Source organism: Nicotiana tabacum, chromosome 16 (assembly GCF_000715075.1).
Source record: "Nicotiana tabacum cultivar K326 chromosome 16, ASM71507v2, whole genome shotgun sequence".
In the NCBI taxonomy this organism is placed as follows: Eukaryota; Viridiplantae; Streptophyta; class Magnoliopsida; order Solanales; family Solanaceae; genus Nicotiana; species Nicotiana tabacum.
In genome coordinates, this window is record NC_134095.1 from 86,261,059 (window position 1) to 86,275,944 (window position 14,886).

General features: G+C 37.9%; 1 pseudogene; it reads left to right on the plus strand.

The window, feature by feature from the left end:
- The first annotated feature begins 1,398 nt into the window (after nt 1-1,398).
- LOC107761830 (polyphenol oxidase E, chloroplastic-like) overlaps nt 1,399-14,886 on the plus strand; it is a 149,579-nt pseudogene continuing 136,091 nt past the window's right edge.

The window sequence follows — 14,886 nt, forward strand, 5'->3', positions numbered from 1 at the left end:
CCATCATCACGAACAAGAAAAAGAAACAAACATACATAACGTAATAGCTTAATTTTTGAGCTGGTGTCAAAAATATTTACTCATTTTGCTCAATTTAAACGATAATTGTAATTCATTCTATTAAGTAGCACTTATTGGTCAATATCTAAAATAAATTATAAATTACCTGATATAATATGTTGAATTACACAAAAAGAAAACAGGTGCATAAATGCTTTTGTGCTCATGTAGTTTAAGAGGCAATTGTATAAGAAATTCTTTATGTTATCCATATATATAACTTAATTCCTATATAAAAAGGATAAAATAAAATTGAAGAGTGAAGCAAAAATACTATTTAATGATTGAAGAAATTTATCATAATTTATGAGCTTATTGGTATAAAATAATCTTAATCAAATAAGAAAATATAATGTACTCTCTCCGTTTCAATTTAGATGAGGTAGTTTGACTCGGTACGAAGTTTAAGAGAAAGAAGAAGACTTTTAAAACTTGTGGCCTTAAAAGTCTAAGGGGTAAAAGTTTTGTGGGGCCATGACATTTGTGTTGTTATAAAAACTTTTCATTAAGGGTACAATAGGTAAAATGAAGAGTTTAAAGTTGAAGTATGTCCAAATTTAGAAATGTGTTATTTATTTTGGAACAGAACAAAAAGAAAAGTATCTCATCTAATTTGAAATGGAGGGAATAACACTTTTCTTATAATAATTATTGATATAAATTATATATATATATATATATATATATATATAGTAATAATAATAAGAGTTTAAAATAAATTTGAGGCCTTCAAATTTTGGGGCAAAGTTAAGTCCTGAAGCATAGTATAGATGGACAAGAGCGAGCGAGAAACAAGCTCAATTGATACAAGCGTGCCATCAGAAACAGGAGATAACTAATAGCTACTTGAATATCAAGAAAGATTCAACTCTGAGCTATCACTTGAGGAAAAAATACAGTGTGTACTGCTACTCGAATAAACACATGCTTCAGCGAATGTACAACACAAATGATCAAGTGAAGAAGGGAATAACAAATGAAAGGGCAGGTAAGTAGTAGAAAGTAATTCAAGTGTACACTCAAAGCTAAGGCACAACACCTTTGTCTTCATTATCTGATACAAAGGTAAAAATTAAGGTGAAACAACAAGAGCAAGTAAACCACAAGCACTGCATCCATAAGCATATTAAAAAGTTACCTGCTCTTTAAGCTTATATGGAAAGATCGATTTCTACATATATAATTAAGCTACAAGTACAAAACTTACAATGAAATCATTAAATTCGGAAAGTAAGAGATAAACACATGCATGTGAAGCCGCCAGCTTCACGTGTACCATTGCCTGTTACGTTGTGTATAAATAGTTTGAAACCTTTCGCTGCAAAAGCATTCATCCCAGCAATGGCTTCTTCTTCTACTCTATCTTTATGCAACACCACCAAAACTCCTTTTTCTTCCTTTACCAACTCATCTTTCTTTGCAAAATCCTATCAGCATTTCCTCCATGGAAAAGTACGTAACAAAAGTTTCAAAGTTTCATGCACGGGCGAGCATGACGACGGAAACCAAATTATTAAAGAAGGAGCTGTTGACAGAAGGAATGTCCTTTTGGGTTTAGGAGGGCTGTATGGCGCAGCTAATCTTGCTCCATTAGCCTCTGCTGCTCCCGTACCACCCCCGGATCTTAAAACATGTTGCACGGCCTGGAAAACGACGATAGGTGATAAAAAAGTAGAATATAGTTGCTGCCCCCCTAAACCAGATGATATGGACAAAGTTCCATGTGACAAGATCCCTCGCATGTCCAAGCTTCGTAAGCGGCCCGCTGCCCAAAACGTGACTGAGGAGTATATAGCCAAGTACCAGTAAGCCACTAGTAAAATGAAGGAATTAGACAAAGACCCATCTGATCCTCTTGGCTTCAAGCAACAAGCTAATATCCATTGTGCTTATTGCAACCTTGCTTACACAATGGGTGACAAAAAATTACAAGTTCGCAAATCCTGGCTTTTCTTCCCATTTCATAGATGGTACTTGTACTTCTACGAGAGAATCTTGGGCACTCTCATCGATGATCCAACTTTTGCTCTGCCATATTGGAACTGGGACCATCCAAAGGGCATGCGTTTGCCTCCTATGTTCGATGTCGAAGGTTCTTCCCTGTACGATGAAAGACTTAATTGTATTGGAAAAAAACTGAATCTAAATATTGAAGATAACATGTCATGACACATGGACTGGTCAAAAGGTCAAAACGTAATAAATAGCCAAGAGGCACGGGAGACAACAGATATGAGGAGAAGAAAACAACATAGGTGTGGACCGTTACTCAAATAGGTACGAGTCTCGTACCTATTCGAGTCATTTAAAGACCGAAGATCGGAAGAAGTTGAAGATACGAATCTGATGACGTAAAAGAGTCTAAATACAGCATTAAATATCAAATACGTTAGAGAATCTGAATTAAATAGAAATGATTGTGTAACGTTTCTTTTAATGTCATTTATTGCTCATAATTGCCTCATTAAGACAAAGGCATTACATCTTCTCCTAGAATCAACTATAAAAGGAGAAGGACTCAACATCTGTAAGGACAAGAAATATTATTGAGATTACACTGAAATACAAAATTACTTATTACTTTATTATTCTCAAAAGTCTTTTATTATTTTCGTCTCCAGATTATCAGTAAGCCGAATTTCTCCATATTTCTAAGCTTTGACCAAAGACTCAGATTTTTGGTTAAACAAATTGGTTCCGTTACCGGGAATCTGATAATCTTCTCTTTTAAGCTACATTCCATTCGTTGTTATCATCATGTCAAACAACAATAACAGTGAAAACACCTTGGGAAACCATGAAAATCAAATCCATCAAAATCAAGGAGATTTACAGAACATTGACGTGGTTCCCTCCCCTCAAAATTCACCACGTCAATCTCGTGAAGGCACTCCTGCTCCTGAATCTCGTGCTGATCAACATGAGCAATCTGAACATTTTGAAGGGGTAGATGAAGCTTTACAAAAAGTAATTGATGCACGGGTTAACAAAGCTCTTCAAGCTCTAGTTAGTCGATTACCTGTTGCACCACCCACACCTACACCTAATAATAATACATTGGAGAATCCTCGTTCTGGCCTTGTTAATTCTGGAAATGGAGGAACCCCCAGTGAACCACAAGAAGGAGAACCAGGTAATTCAAATAATTTTCATTTGCAAAATTTAGTATTAACTTTGCAGAAACAGCTTAAGGAACAAAATGAGCGCATCGAGCAAATCCCTGGAGTTCACCCGGTAATTAAAGGAGTGGATGTGGATAAATACTCACAAAAACCTTGGAAACCAAGTGTTGCTCCCCTTCCAATCCCTAAAAAGTTCAAAATGCCTGACATCTCGAAATATGATGGCACAACAGACTCACGTGATCACGTAACTGCATTTACAACAGGTATGAAAGGCAATGACTTGACCAAACAGAAAATTGAATCAGTATTGGTCAAGAAATTTGGAGAAACACTCACCAAGGGTGCATTAACCTGGTATTCTCTTTTACCCGAAAATTCTATTAATTCTTTTACTGAGCTTGCAGATTCTTTTATTAAAGCACACTCGGGAGCTCAAAAAGTTGAGAAAAGAATGGAGGATATTTTCAAAATCAAGCAAGGGGACTCCGAGTTGCTCAGAGATTTTGTTGATAGATTCCAATGTGAAAGAATGACTTTACCTCGTGTACTTGATAACTGGGCTGCAATAGCTTTTGCAAGCAACTTAAATGACAAAAGCTCAGAAGCCACGAGAAGACTTAAAGAAAGCCTTTGAGAGTTTCCTGCAACCACGTGGAATGACGTTTATAACAGGTATAGTACGAAGTTGCGAATTGAGGAAGATACCGTACCTCAGTTTCGTCATGAAGAGAGGAGCAATTCCAGGAGATCAGAAACCGAAAAAAGATCAGGTAAAAATAGGTACGATCCATATATGGGACCTGCAGGGAAAGACTCACGGTCAAAGCAGGATAGTTAACGATATGATAAAAAATCGAGGAACAGGGAATCTGGTTCTTCATCAAGGTTCAGAAACGACCGAAACTGACAAGAGTCGCGAGATAATGACAGTAGTTTAAAGGCAAGGTTCGGTGGATATAACTTTAATGTCACTACCTCCGAGCTCGTAGCTGTTTTGAGGAGCATGGGAGATAAGGTACGATGGCCAAAAAAGATGCGGTCAAATCCAAATAGACGCAATCCAGACCATTGGTGCGAATTCCACAATGATCACGGGCACAAAACTTCAGAATGTAGATTCTTACAAAGTGAAGTGGACCATCTATTGAAACAAGGGTATCTCACTGAGTTATTTAGTGAGAAAGGTAAGCAAGCCTATATGAAAAATAGGCAGGAGCCACCAAGGCCCCCTTCACCCAAGAGAACCGTGAATGTTATAAGTGGGGGTGAAAATATTTATGGTATAACATATACGGCTTCCAGCAAGGTTTCTAAAGTAACGATAACACACGGGAAACGGGTATGGCAGGTTTTAGAAAATGAAAGTATTTCTTTCGATGATGTAGATACCGAAGGAGTAATGACCCCACATAACGACGCACTGGTAATATCTTTGCTTGTATATGATACTAATGTAAAACGGGTTTTGATTGATCCAGGAAGTTCCATGAATATTATACTATTAAGGGTATTACATGAAATGCAAGCTGAAGACAAAATAATACCTAAGGCGCATACCCTATCCGGGTTCGACAATTCAAGTGTGGTAACAAAAGGAGAGGTAATTCTAACAACTTTTGTTGCAGGTGTTGTTAAAGAAACTAAATTTCAGGTAGTAGATATGGAAATGGCTTACAATATGATCATGGGGAGACCTCGGATCCATGATATGGATGCTGTCCCATCAACTCTACATCAAGTTATTAAATTCCCATCACCGTGGGGAATTTGCCAAATTCGTGGGGATCAACAGACAGCCAGAAGTATCAACGCTATAACAGATACGAGCACCGTAAATAAAGAAAAATAGCAATTACAGGAAGTAGTTGAAGGTATCAAGGATCAAACCTCAACCGAACAAGAAAAGACAGATTTAGACGCGAGACCTGATACAATTCAGGAACCTGAAGAGAATGAAGATATCAAAACAACAATTGAAGAGCTCGAGGCTGTGATATTATTTGAGCAATGTCCTGAACGGATGGTTTATGTTGGAGCCAATTTAAGCTCAGACATGCAAGGTATGTTGATTGAATTTTTAAAAGCTAACGTGGACTGTTTTGCTTGGTCCCTTGCTGATATGACAAGGATACCACCGGATGTGATGACTTACAAACTAAATGAAGACCCATCCTTCACACCAGTAAAGCAAAAGAAAAGAAAGTAAGGAGCTTTCAAAAATCAGGTGATTCAAGATGAGGTCCAAAAGCTATTAAAAATTGGGTCAATACGCGAGGTAAAGTATCCTAATTGGTTAGCAAACACAGTTGTTGTACCTAAGAAAAACGGTAAGTGGCGGGTTTGCATGGAATATACAGATCTTAACAAAGCCTGCCCAAAAGATTCTTTCCCTTTACCACATATAGATCAGTTAATTGATGCAACTGCAGGACATGAACTTTTGAGTTTTTTAGATGCATATTCGGGGTACAACCAGATTAAAATGGACACCAGTGACGAAGAAAAAACTTCTTTCATCACAGATAGGGGGACTTACTGTTATAAAGTAATGCCCTTTGGTCTCAAAAATGCAGGAGCAACCTATCAAAGGTTGGTCACCAAAATGTTCCAAGAACATTTAGGAAAAACCATGGAGGTATATATAGATGATATGCTCGTCAAAACCCAACATTCTCATGATCATATTTCTCATTTATCTGTTACATTTGAAATTTTACAAAAATTTAAAATGAAACTCAATCCAGAAAAATGTGCATTTGGGGTTGCCTCAGGCAAATTTTTGGGGTTTCTTGTTTCTAACCGTGGTATTGAGGTAAATCCTTCTCAGATCAAAGCAATAGAGGAGATCCCTGATATCCTTACGAGTAAAAAAGAAGTCCAAAGGCTAACGGGAAGAATCGCAGCCTTGGGGAGATTTATTCCCAAATCTTCAGAAAAATGCTTTAAATTTTTCTCCTCACTCAAAAGCAAGATCATTTTGAATGGAACGAAGATTGCCAACAAGCCCTTAGAAATTTAAAAACTTACTTGTCAAATCCACCACTATTGGCAAAACCAAAAGAAGGAGAAAAGCTACTCATCTATTTGGCCGTATCAGAAGTTGCGGTAAATGCTGTTTTAGTCCATGAGGACCAAGATAAACAATCTCTTATCTATTATGTAAGCAAGTCTTTATTAGATGCTGAAACACGATATCCACAACTGGTAAAATTAGCATTAGCTTTGACCATGGCATCTAGAAAATTAAGACCTTATTTTCAATGTCATCCCATTGTTGTAGTTACTGCTTTTCCATTACGAAACATTTTGCATAAACATGAATTGTCAGGGAGGTGAGCAAAATAGGCTATAGAATTAAGTGAATACGAAATCATTTATCAACCTAGGACTGCTATAAAATCTCAAGTATTAACCGATTTCGTAGCTGATTTTAGCCAAGGGATGCATTTAGAAGCAGAAAAAGAATTACAAGTTTTTAATGGTGCAAACCCGGGGACTTGGATTTTATTCACTGATGGTTCATCTAATATAAAAGGGCAGGCCTAGGGATAGTTCTCATACCACCTACGGGTGAGATTATTAGACAGGCTATAAAATGTCATTCTATAACTAACAATGAAGCAGAGTATGAGGCTGTAATTGCAGGTCTAGAATTGGTACGAGAACTCGGCATAACACAGATTATAATCGAGAGTGATTCTCAACTCGTGGTCAATCAAATGCTGGGGACTTATACAGCCAGGGAGACACGAATGCAAGAATATCTCGAAAAGGTACGGGAACTAATAAAGCAATTCCAAACTTGGAAAGTAATGCAGATCCTAAGAGATGAGAATGTGGAGGAAGATGCTTTAGCTAATCTCGCATCTGCAGCAGACGTAGCAAACGACGCAAATGCTTCAGTCGTACATTTATTTCATTCCGTTCCCGAACCTGATAAGAACAAGGTAAATTTTAATCATTTAACATGGGATTGGAGAAACGAAATTATTGCTTTTTTACAGCACGGAACCGTGCCTGCTAACAAAACAAAAGCTTATGCACTTTGCAAAAAAGCTGCTCGTTACTGTTTACATCAAGGAAATCTTTATCGAAAAATGTTCGGTGGGCCATTAGCAAGGTGTCTCGGACCTTCCCAAACAGAATATGTGATGAGAGAAGTACATGAAGGACATTGTGGAAATCACGCAGGAGGGAGGTCGCTGGTAAAAACGCTGATTCGAGCAGGGTATTATTGGCCTAAAATGGAAGAAGAAGCAAACGGTTTCGTGTCCAAGTGTGATAAATGTCAAAGATACGTCAATAATATGCATAGACCAGCTGAGCTATTGCACCCTGTTATAGCCCTGTGGCCCTTTATGAAATGGGGAATGGATATCGTAGGTCCATTGCCACAAGCAAAAGGTCAGGTGAAATTTCTACTTGTACTTACAGATTATTTTACTAAATGGGTAGAAGCAGGAGCATTTAAACAGGTACGAGAGAAGAAAGTTAAAGACTTCATTTGGAGAAATATAATATGTCGTTTTGGAACACCAAAGGAAATCGTATGTGACAACGGTCCGCAATTCATAAGAGCTCAAATTACTGAATTTTTTCAAAGTTGGCAAATTTAAAGGATAACATCTACACCATACCATCCAGTGGGTAATGGACAAACGGAATCCACAAACAAGGTCATTATCAATAATTTGAAGAAAAGGTTACAGGATTCAAAAGGTAATTGGCCTGAGGTATTACCTGGAGTATTATGGGCTTATCGTACAACGACAAAAACAAGCACGGGAGAAACACCCTTTTCAATGGTTTATGGTGCGGAGGCTTTAATTCCAGTTGAAATAGGAGAACCGAGCACACGGTACGTTCAAGCAAACGGAGGAATCAAATGATGAAGAGATGCGGGTGAATCTTGATTTGCTCGAAGGAAGAAGAGAAGCTGCACTAATAAGGATGGCAGCACAAAAGCAAGTAATTGAACGGTATTATAACAGGAAAGCACGCCTCAGATTCTTTAAAATTGGGGACTTCGTGCTTAAAAAGGTGTTCCAATCTACAAAAGCTGCTAATTCAGGAAAGCTAAGTCCAACATGGGAAGGACCCTACAGAGGTCGTGACATTGCGGGAAAAGGAGCATACTAGTTGGAGACAATGGATGGCAAGGTTCTACCCTCGCATTGGAATGCTGTCCACCTAAAGCGATATTATTTCTGAAAAAGTACCTACGATCAGGTATCGCTGTATTAGAATTTTTCTTTGAATTGTTAAAATTTTACTAACAATTTTAGATGCTAGGCAAAAACCCTAACTCGTGCCAAATGATGAGTCACGACCTGCACGGCAAAATGGAATATTCTAAAATTCCCAGCCCAGGGTTACAAATTAATCTGATGGAAATACACACGGGTTAGGCAGTCTTCATCTTTAATCGCACCTCCGAGTCCCGTATGTTTTTCTGTTTTCAGGAAAAAGGACCAAATTATGAGAAACAAACAAGTGCTCGAGGCTTCATACTTCAGCGCTCAAACACTTAGGGGACTGCATATTGTACACAAATACGTGCGGTAAGATGGAGACATAATTGAAACAAGTATCGAGCAGAAGTTACGGAACCTCAGCATTCATCATTGTGTTCTTTCCTATCAAAACAAAGGAAGATGCAAAACATTCATCGTAGTGTCCTTTCCCATGAGAACAACGGAATCACCTCTCAAAACCCTTCCTAATACATTAAGATAGGGTCATGATCTTTATAAAAATCCGTTGCAAGAAAAACAGTTACGAGAAAGTTACAGATGTATCTCAATACATGTAATATTCAAAAGCTTGTCCAAGTTCATGAATAAAAACTTGTCAAAGTTGTTTCAAACAAAACATGTGTGTTCCTATTTCTTTCATCGTATTATAATACCATTATGAAGTTGAGACGTCTTCTTCATTAACTGTCGATATATAAAGGGCCCTCTTTGATAAACCTCATGTTAATAAGTCATGAGGAGAATCATAAAGCATTTTCAAATGATAAAAATGCTAAATTATTCTATAAGTCTTGAGTAGATAAGGAAAAGGCAAGAATAGAGCACATTGAAGTACTAACAAACTTCTTGATATAACTAAAAAGCCTAAGTAAGAACTTAGTCAACAAAAAGTTTATACAAATGCCCCATTATGATAACTGGGGACTTTTACCAAAACATCCGTTAAAAAAATAACTAAGGGATAAAACCATCATCTAACAAAGAAAGTAAAAACAAAATCTGGAAATTTAACTAGTCACTGAAGGGGTTGGCACATCAGAAGTTGCAATATTAATTTCATTTTTAGAAACAGCCACAGGCACGGTGACAACTTCTGAAGAAGCAGCAACATGAGCGGTTTCAGCTGGGCTTGAAGTGTTAGGTTCAACGAGGGGATCAAGAGTCACGGAAGTTTCAGCTTCCATAGACTGAGTCGTAGAAATTTCACCCTCGGAAGCTGGAATTGCAACATCTTCAACTTCAACTGCCACAGCAACGGCTTCGTCATTTACAGGTTCCTTAGCCACGGGAGCTTCAATTGCCGGAGAAGGAAAGTCAAATGATTGTTGGGTTCTTTCAATGGTTTCTAAAACTTTGGCCAACTCTGAGTCTAAGTCAAAGTTTTCTTGACTGGCCTCCATTAAAGCATCACGGCGAGAGTTTAAGAAAGCCCAACTCACCTCTAAATCAAACTTCTCCTCAAGAAGTCCATACTCCCTTTCCCACATAGCAAGATCATTCTTTAACACTTGATGCTCAGCTAAATGAGAATCAAGGGAAGCTTCAAGGGAGGCATGGGAACTTTCTAAGGCATGTACTTTGTCAGAGGAGATCTTTAAATCAGCTTGAACTTGAGTCAAGTTCTGCACTAATTCTCCTGCATATTCTTATTTCTTGTCCAAGAGTGCCTTAAGTTCTCTGATTTCTTCACTTGACTTTGATAATTATTCTGAAAAGCAACATTCAAGGCACTCCTTGTCTTTTTCAAATTTACTTGAAGAAGCTTTGGCAACTGCTAGCTCAGAAGTCAGACTTCGCTTATGCTGCTCTAGGTGATTTCTACTATCTAGCAATTCTTCTATGGTTCCCTGAGCATTCTCAAACTGATCTTTCCAATTATCTGCTTCTAGCTGGGCTCTCTTGGCTATTTCCTCAGCCTCGTGGATAGACTTTTCAGATTCACGAGTTTTCTTTTCCAGAAGGGAAATTCTTCCCATAAATTTTATATCAATGAGGTTAGCCTACAGTGACAACTCATAGAAATAAGAATTTAGAGATAAAAAAAGCTTGTTAGTAAGTAGAGGAAAAAAAATACCTTCAAAGTAGAATGAACTATGTCATTCATCAGAGTTAAGCAACTGTGACTGCTCATCTTCTTCTTCTCAATATCTCCAATCAAAGGCCTAAGCCAGGCATCTGCTCCACCAGACTTCCTTAAAAGACTGTTATTAGCAGGAACTTCAAGTGTAACGCTCCTCATAGCCAAGCTTCTGCTACTGGAACCCTCCTCTGCATGTTGAACAGACGGAGGGGGAGCTATAGAAGGAGGAGCGGTAGAAGAAGTGAAAATAACAGGAGTCAAAGGACTCGAAGTAGGTAAGGAAGCAAAGACAGGCAAGGGAGCAGAAATAGATAAGGGAGCATGAACAGATAGAATGGGCAAGGAAGCACTTGAAACCAACGGAGGAATAGAAGGAATGGGAACTGAAGAAGAAAAAGAAACTTCATCTAAAACTAGACCTAGCTCTCCACATTCAAAACCACCAACAAAGAGGCGTTGAATAGATTCATTGGTGTCCCTCGGAGTGGTTTCATCATCAGAAGGAATGCGAACATGTTCGGTAAGAGAGGCACGGACAGGGGTAACTTCAGCTTCATCCTCGGAAACGATGTGTCTCCTAACTCTTGGTCTAGCTATTAAAGAGATGTCTTTATCTTCATCATTCTCAGAATCCTCTTCTACAACTTTCCTCTTTGATAGCGTGGCTTGAGTTCTCTCCAAAGAGAGTGAAGTACCAGAAGAGGCTCGAAGGACAATAGCTACTTCAGCTGTCATTCCTCGAATAGCAAATCCTGACAAAAAGAAGGATGAGAAAAGTTAGAAACAAGAAGGGACTTAACATACAAAAAAGCATAAAGAGATGCATACCGTGAGTTTTCACTTTCCAACCATGTAAATTGGAAATGGATTTCCAAGTTCTTGCCTCCATAGGCACGACTTTCAAGATTGAATCTACCCAACCACGGAAATTAAGAACGGGTTCCACATCTCCCATAGTTGCTATAGAAAAGCAAAAAGAGACGAAATTAGAAAAGAAATTGAAATTCTTAAGGATAGGTACGGTAAGTAAAAAAAACTTACGTGCAAAGTTTCACTTCTCAGGGAAGGGGATATTTGTTTCACCCACCAAATCAACTGTGCGAACAGCAATATAACGAGTGTACCACCCACGATCCTTGTCATCTTCAGGGCTTACCAAGACCCTTTTACTTATCGCAGTTAAAGTAAAAATCTCATGGCGGAATAATTTGGGGTGGTAAAGATGAATAAGGTGGGGAAAGGTAAAGCTAACATTAGTTTTTACAGACAAATATCTCAAACAAGCCACTGCTCTCCATACAAGGGGGCCAATTTGTCCCAAACAAATTTTGAAAAAGCGATAGAAATCAAGTATAACTGGGTCAATAGCAGGAATAAATCCCAAAGTGGAGGGATAAGTATAAACAAAAGAAAATCCAATCCTAAAAGAAGATATTCTTTGGTTTGGATTAGGGATCACTATACGAAGATCACTTCTCCAGCTGCAATCTTTTCGAATAATAGAAATCAAAGGTTCAGTGATTAGAGAAGAAAAAGTGTCAGCTTTCTCTAAATTAACAACTTGATCACAAAGAGATTTCCTATCATTCTCAAAAGACAAGTCATTGGGTACTATTTCCTCAACTAAAGACTCTTGAAGAGGCTCAGAAAGTTCTTTACCTTTAGAAGAGGATTTCTTAGAGATAGAACCTCTAGAAATAGTGCTAAAACTAGAAGAAGGAGTGATGGAACCAGAGGAACCACCACGAACTGATCCTAGGCTACGAAGCCTGCCACCTCCACCCCTTCTATGTCTTACAAGGGCGTTGGGGAAGCTATCAAGAATTGGGATTCTCTTAGGGTTAGGATTCGGAGATGCCATTGCAGAGGAAGGATGAAATAAAGGAGAAAGGAACAAAAGTAAAGAGTAAAGTATCTGTTAAGGGTTTATGAAGAAGAAGACAAAGAAAAAAAGGTTAAATATGTGTATAATAGCAACCGTCAAACAAAGAAGCGTAATGATGGAAAGCCTATAATAAAGGAAACTATCACTTCGTAAAAAGAGGAAACGAAGAAGCCTTGGAAAAAGGCTGTAGAATTACATACATATCAGAAGGTGACACGTGTGCAGAGCATTAAATAGAAAAGACAACTGAAGCGTCAGTACTGACATAACATTGATTACGACGAAAATTCCTTTTTCGTGAAGATCCACTTCCCAAATATTTAATTGATAAATAAATGGAAAGTGGGGGGACTATCTGTATTGGAAAAAAAACTGAATCTAAATATTGAAGATGACGTGTCATGACACATGGACTGGTCAAAAGGTCAAAACGCAATAAATAGCCAAGAGGCACGGGAGACAACATATATGAGGAGAAGAAAACAACATAGGTGTGGACCGTTACTCAAATAGGTACGAGTCTCGTACCTATTCGAGTCATTTAAAGACCGAAGATCGGAAGAAGTTGAAGATACGAATCTGATGACGTAAAAGAGTCTAAATACAGCATTAAATATCAGATACGTTAGAGAATCTGAATTAAATAGAAATGATTGTGTAACGTTTCTTTTAATGTCATTTATTACTCATAATTGTCTCATTAAGACAAAGGCATTACATTTTCTCCTAGAATCAACTATAAAAGGAGAAGGACTCAACATCTGTAAGGACAAGAAATATTATTGAGATTACACTGAAATACAAAATTACTTATTACTTTATTATTCTCAAAAGTCTTTTATTATTTTCGTCTCCAGATTATTAGTAACCCAAATTTCTCCATATTTCTAAGCTTTGACCAAAGATTCAGATTTTTGGTTAAACAGTAATCCACATGTATGGAACCATAATCGATCTTGGTTTTTTGGGTAATGAAGTCAAACCCAATGAACTACAGGTGATGACTAACAACTTAATTCTAATGTATCGTTAAATGATAACTAATGCTCCATGCCTGCTCTTGTTCTTCAGGAAGCCTTACAGATTCGGATCTACACCTGATCCGGGGCAGGGAACTATTGAAAACATCCCTCATACTCCTGTCCACATTTGGACTGGTACTGTGCCGGATCGGGATAAGAAATTATTCGGTAAGGATATGGGTAATTTTTACTCAGCTGGTTTAGACCCAGTTTTTTATTGCCAACACGCCAATGTGGACCGCATGTGGAATGAATGGAAAGCGCTTGGAGGGAAAAGAAGGGATCTCACAGACAATGATTGGTTAAATTCCGAGTTCTCTTTCTACGATGAAAACCGCGACCCATGGCGTGTGAAAGTCCGAGACTGTTTGGACAGTAAGAAGATGGGGTATGATTACTAACCAACAGCCACCCCATGGCATAACTGTAAGCCAGGGAAAAAGAGCACAAAAGGGAAGGTGAATCCAAGTTCATGTAAGCCAGCCAACAAGGAATTCCCACTCTCAAATCTGGACAGAACCATTTGCTTTTCTATAGAGAGGCCAGCTACATCAAGGAGTCAGCAGGAGAAAGATGAAAAGAGGAGATGCTAATATTCAAGGATTTAATGTATGATGATAGCGAGTATATAAGGTTTGATGTGTTCGTCAATGCAGACACGACTGTGAATGCAGATGACATTGACAAGATAGAGTATGCAGGGAGCTATACCAGCTTGCCACATGTTCATGGACCTCTCCCGATAGGATTTGAGTCTTCTATGCTAATTGTAGTCCGTGTACGCAAGGTGATGAGTGTGTGCTCGGACTTATTTGTGGAAAATTTGCTTTTAGGGTTCTTAGGTCCTTATGTTCATTACGTGGAAAATATTCCGTTATGATTGAGTTTCTTAATTGCTTAAATTACCTCTATATGCTTCATATGATGTTGTTAGCTTTTTTCTAATTTATACTTGTTACTTGACCCTTAATTGCCTTAATTGAAGTGATTGTCTTCCTTATTGTTTTGATACTTCTTGATTGTGAGTTCCTCTATGACTTTGTGCATATATGTTATATGTCCAATTGTTGTGGTTACCGGTATAGTTATCACGTCCTTATTATGTCTTGTTGTTTTGTTAAGGTTATTGTACTTCTTGGTTTTTCCGTGATCCTTATTATGTGCTATTCATGCTTAAATTGACGATTATTTATGTTGAACAAGACTTATGATATTCTCTTGTTATTTGACAATTGTTGAGTATTGACTCAAGTTGAGATCTATATTGCAAAGCTAACTGTTGAAATAAGATTGGTTATTATTGATTCCCTTGCCGGGATGTTATTGTTTTCGTTGTTGATTCCCTTACCGGGAGGTTATTGTTTCTATTGTTGATTCCCTTGCCGGGATGTTATTGCTTCTATTGTTGATTTCCTTGTCGGGATGTTATTGTTTCTATTGTTATGTCATGACCCTAAAC